The sequence below is a fragment of the Bufo bufo genome, chromosome 10 (assembly GCF_905171765.1).
Source record: "Bufo bufo chromosome 10, aBufBuf1.1, whole genome shotgun sequence".
Lineage (NCBI taxonomy): Eukaryota > Metazoa > Chordata > Amphibia > Anura > Bufonidae > Bufo > Bufo bufo.
Window position 1 is genome coordinate 139519640 of NC_053398.1, and position 6127 is coordinate 139525766.

Here is a 6127-nt window from a genome sequence, read left to right on the forward strand (position 1 = left end):
ACATATTCAGTCTTTTTGCGGATCAACCATGCGCTTTCTGTACGTCTGATCCGCAGAAAGGTAGACTATGTCCTTAAAATGCAGACCACGGACCCATTGAAAACCATAGGTTGGCAAGTAAAATGCGTACGGCACATGGACCGCAAAACGGATAAGGTCATGTGTCTCTGACGGAAAGAAAAAACGTTTTAAAAAAATATCCTAATGATCGTTTCCATTGTTTTGTTGTTGCGACTTTATCCATCGCCCTGAGGCCAAATCCTAAACGCTCCGCCCTCTCCCAATAGTCGAATATCTGTTCACTCGGCAATGAATCTCTGAAGATGAACATCTCACGAAAAAAAGAAGTTAATAAACGGCGAGAGAGAGAGAGAGAACGTTCCCGCGTCTCCCGTCATCCCTGGGAGAAGAGTTTACTTACATCGCTATGGTCTTGGGCCAATATCAATTTGTCTAAATCTAGATGACTGGGATGAATTAAATTATGGAGGATGGAGCTTTTCTGGCTTTAATCATGCCTGGGAGGGACGCAGCGCGTGCCCCGCAGCGCAGGAGAAGATACAAGAGGCAGTTTAAGTGACAGGCCCTCCCTGTCTGACAGGCTGCAGATACATTGTGGTTCTGAGAGACGAGAACCTCTGTCAATTATACTCTTGCTCGCAGACAATTCGCATCTCGCCGCCTGCTCCGCGCGCAGCATGCTAAACAGCCGCTTGTTTTAGCGTAAAAGCATCGTTCGGCTTTGATCAGTTATCAGGATGAATATTAAGATCTATAGAAGACGCCGCTAAAAGCAATCGTTCGCAGCGGCAAAACACAATATTTGTCATGACGCAACCGCTCTGTAAGCGCTGCCGTCCTACCAGCCGCAGGACAGTGCGTCTTGATGCATTGGTGAGGAGGGGAGGGGAGGGAGATGCTGCTTCAGGAGTATTCACTTTGGGTCTTTTTGGGTCCGAGGTGTTGAATGCAGATGAATGACAGCATCAAGAGGCAGGAAAGTTAATCTCACATCCATGTGCTTTTGGTTAAAGTGGTTCTCCTATGACTAATGTAAAAAATCTGACATCATATAGCACATGAAAACCGCTTTCTAACAAAGCTAGAACCAGCCCTGTACCTCACATGGATCCAGAGATCTCCCCATTCATTGCTCTGCTGGATTTATATTGAGCTGAAAGCTCAAGGGGAGTCTGCTGCAGCTAAGGGGGCGTGTCATTCTGCTGCAGCTGGGAGGGGCGTGTCTATGCTCTCCCTATCACAGCTCAGGAGGCGTGTCTCAGCTCTCCCTATCACAGCTCAGGAGGCGTGTCTCAGCTCTCCCTATCACAGCTCAGGAGGCGTGTCTCAGCTCTCCCTATCACAGCTCAGGGGGCGTGTCTCAGCTCTCCCTATCATAGCTCAGGAGACAGTTGAAGGAAGAAACTGAGCATGTGCGGCCTTCTCAGTGAGCGGGACAAAGAAATAAACAAAACAAAAAAACTGCAGGTGGCGCTATACAGATACCTTTTATTGAATAACTCAGCGGCTATGCTAAATTTTTAATTACATGCAATTACAAAAGAATTCAGATCCAGGTGCGGGTTTGAAAACTGAAGAATATTTTTTGTGGGACAACCCCTTTAAATCAAATCTATTGCTCTCTGTTATCTGCCAGGTGACTGTATCCTTCAGCGGGATGCTGATAATCTACAGAAGTACGGACGGTATTCACACAAGTGTGCCTCAGCAGCTTGCTTTACAGGCAACGGACCACCTTTGGTTTAGCGGAGCCCCGTTAAAGGGGTTCTCCGGGATTTTTATATTAATGGCCTATCTTCAGGATAGGTAATCAATATCAGATCGTGTGGGAAGGGTGGGGGGTTACAACTTCCAGACTTCTACTGATCAGCTGTAGCAAGAGACCGCAGCGCTCCTTGAGCCTTTTCCTAGGCCACTGACATCACGTTCATCGGTCACATGGCCTAGGCGCAGCACAGCCCTATTCAAGAGAATGGGCCTAAGCTGCAATACCAAGTACAGCCACTGTACAATGGACAGCGCTGTGGTTGGTGAGCTGAGAGGAAGATGCAGCTCTCACCAGAGCATCATGACTTCCTCAAAAAGCTGATCAGCAGGGTGTCGGGTGTCAGACTCAGACCCCCACCAATCAGGTATTGATGACCTATCTTGAAGACTCCTGGAGAAGATATTAAAGTAACGGTGTCAATACTGGACTGGACTAAAACACGCAAACATTCAAGAACGACTACAATTAAAGGGATAGTTGAGCCTTATGTAAATAACGCTTTAAAGGGTTATCAGTAGTAATAAGTCAGAGCAACTGGACTGACTTTCTCAATTACAATGACTTGTACAGGGAATCTCCGGCATGAAATACTTATTTTATGCCGGAGATTCCTTGTACAAGTCATTCTAATTCAGAAAGCTAGTCGGACAACTAGTGAAATGTTTTCAAGGTTTCCCGGGGTCCGGTCACCACCAAACGCTGCTCCCATACAAGTGAATAGGAGCGCACCGCACATGCGCGGCCCCTGTTCCCATTCATTTCTATGGGGGCCAATGCTTGGCTATATTCAGTGGGCCCCATAGGAATGAATGGAGGGAGGCTGTGCATGATCAGTGCCCCCCCCCCCCCCATTACATTTACTGCTCCATTCTCCGTGTAGGTGCAGGTCCTAGAGGTGGGACCCGCACTGATCAGAAAATGGGGGCATATCCTAGCGATTGTCTACGAAGGCGGAACCCCTTTAAAGCAGAATCCCACCATAGGGATCCCCAGATCTCAGCCTTCCGGACCCCTGGTTAGCATGAATTGGGAGAGAGTATGATTTTAGGGTTATAAACTGCAGTTGCAGACCACTTTTTTTGCGGAGTATATTCCTTTAAGGCCTTCTGCGCCCCGTGGCCGTGCTGCGGCCCGCAATGCACGAACACCGACCGTGGGGCAGCTGCAGCAGATCGCGGACCCATTCACTTTAATGGGTCCGCGATCCGCCCGTTCCGCAAAAAGATAGGACATGTTCTATCTTTTTGTGGAACGGAAGTACGGGATGAAATCCCACGGAAGCACTCCATAGTGCTTCCGTAGGGTTCCGTTCCGCATCTCCGGACCCATTAAAGTGAATGGGTCTGCATCCGTGATGCGGAATGCACACGGAATGGTGCCAGTGTATTGCGGATCCACTAATTCTGTATGGAAATTGCTCCCGGGCAGGCGACCATGGGCTTGTTTCTACTAAATGGCATGTAAGAAGCAGGACTTCTGTCTATTTTAATATCCCTTTGATTGATGACATATGCATTTTCCGTAGCTGTGGTCATGTACACGTATACTATACGTATGTCACTTATACCACATAATAGATGTGTGGTGGACCTCTAGTGGACAGATGTGGGAATTACAAGTAATTACAAGTATTGCATTATTCCTATCTGACTTGAGATGTTTTGTAGCTGAAATGCAGCAAGCTCATCTTTATTATTTTATTGTAATTTTATTGAGATTAGTTTGTAGACAAAAGAAACAAACTTTGAAAAGTAAAAATCATAAAAATAAATTATAATAATTCTAACTATATATATATATATATTACACTGGCGATCAAAATTAGAGAACAATTTACGAACACTTGATTTTTTCAGAAATAAGTTAATCTACATTGATCATCATTTGAAGGATTTTTTGTAAGGGGTGCACCCTGCCATTAGAACAGTGTTTTCCAAAATAACCAAAGTATATCAACATAAAACCTTTATTTTTCAAAAAACCTGATGATGATAATTAGAGAAGAGCAATGACTGCAGCACAGAGAGAGATTCTGACTACATTGTCTGCAGGTTACACCAGTCACCAGACGTGCACAGGCCCTTGGCTTTGAATGACTTCGGCACATCTGCGGCCACCGGACATCACTCGTCTCTCACACGGCTCCGGTGGGATTTTGCTCCACGCTTCTTCCAGTTCTGTGACTGTTGTGGGTTTCTTGATCATAACGTTGTCACCAAGGATTTTCCCGAGTTTTGCTATTGGGTTTAGATCAGGACTCGGGGCGGCCATTTCATGGTTTCTAGGAACTTCTTTACCCGTTTTGCTGTGTGACAGGGGGCATTGTCCTGGCTGATTGAGTGATGAACCCAAGGAAGGAACCAGGTGTTGTTGCAGAAGGTTCTGATCCACCCTTGCATTCACTCTGCCATGTAGCTGTATGAGAGGTTCAACTCCTGCTGCAGAAAACATTCCCCAAAGGCCTCATGCACACAGCCGTTGTTTTGGTCCGCAGTTTTTGCGGCTCGGATGCGGACCCATTCACTTCAATGGGGGCGCAAAAGATGCGGACAGCACTGTGTGTGCTGTCCGCATCCGTTGGTCCGTAAAAAAAATATAACCTGTCCTATTCTTGTCAGTTTTGCGGACAAGAATAGGCAGTTATATCAATGGCTGTCTGTGCCATTCCGCCAATGGTGGAACGCACACGGACGCCATCCGTGTTTTGCGGATCCGCAAAACACACAACGGTCGTGTGCATGAGGCCAAACCATGGCGCTTCCTCCTCCACCTTTCACTGACTTCTTTACACACTTTGGGTTCAGTCTTTCCCCAGTTTGTCGACGAACATAATGTTTCCCATCAGACCCAAATACATTAAACTTGCTTTCATCACTACAATGAGCTCTGGAGCACTTCTCCTTTGTCCACTTCTCCTCTGTCCACTTCTCCTCTGTCCACTTCTCCTCTGTCCACTTCTCCCCTGTCCACTTCTCCCCTGTCCACTTCTCCCCTGTCCACTTCTCCTTTGTCCACTTCTCCCCTGTCCACTTCTCCCCTGTCCACTTCTCCTCTGTCCACTTCTCCCCTGTCCACTTCTCCCCTGTCCACTTCTCCCCTGTCCACTTCTCCCCTGTCCACTTCTCCTTTGTCCACTTCTCCCCTGTCCACTTCTCCCCTGTCCACTTCTCCCCTGTCCACTTCTCCCCTGTCCACTTCTCCCCTGTCCACTTCTCCCCTGTCCACTTCTCCTTTGTCCACTTCTCCCCTGCCCACTTCTCCCCTGTCCACTTCTCCTCTGTCCACACAAGATGCTCCTCAGCTAAGGTGAGCCTAGCCTTTTGATTCTTTCTGCTAATGAGAGGTTTGGTCCCTGCAGGGTGGGCTTTCAGTCCGAATGCTCTTAAGCGTGGAGACCCTGTATGGCGGGACAGATCCTTACCCCGGTCAGTGCTGAACCCGCGAGCAATCCCAGCTGCAGTGTTGAGACGATGACCCATGGAGATTCTCCGCATTATCCCGTCCTCTCTTGCATTTGTCTTTCGAGGGCAACCAGCCTTCTTGGGGGACTTGAATGAGTTTGTGATCAGTGATGGTCAGTTCGCCAGCGAACACATGCGGGCTGCCATCTTTAGTAAGGTAGACTCACCTGTCCGGCGATGCACAGGTAAGCCCTTACCTGGGCCTCTACCGGGAGCCGGTCTGAAATCAAATGCGGTCACCGGGAGCAGGCAGTCCCGAGAACAGCCGCCGGGGGCTTTCATTGGGCTGTCCTCGGAACTGCCTGCTCCCGGTGACTGCATTTGATTTCAGACCGGCTCCCGGCAGAGGCACAGGTAAGGGCTTACCTGTGCATCGCCGGACTTGTGAGTCTACCTTACTAAAGATGGCAGCCCGCATGTGTTCGCTGGCGAACACTGCGAACTGACCATCACTGTTTGTGATGTTGTAAAGATGCATTATTCAAAAAATCTCAGACTTGGAACGACTAACTTCTCTTGCTATGGCGGATAGGGTCACCCCTTTGGCCTTCATCTGGACAACCTGCTGCCAGAGGGTTTCAGTCACTTTGGAACGGCACACCATGTTTGCAAAGTCAGTGAAAACTGGAAAGTTAGGGCTCGTTCACACGAACGTTTTTTGAGTTCCGTATACGGAACCATTCATTTCAATGGTTCCGCAAAAAAAAAAAAAAAGGAATGTACTCCGCATGCATTCCGTTTCCGTATTTCTGTTCAAAGATAGAACATGTCCTATTATTGCCCGCAAATCACGTTCCGTGGCTCCATTCAAGTCAATAGGTCCGAAAAAAAAACAAAAAACGGAACACATAGGGAATGTACTCTGTATGTCTTCCGT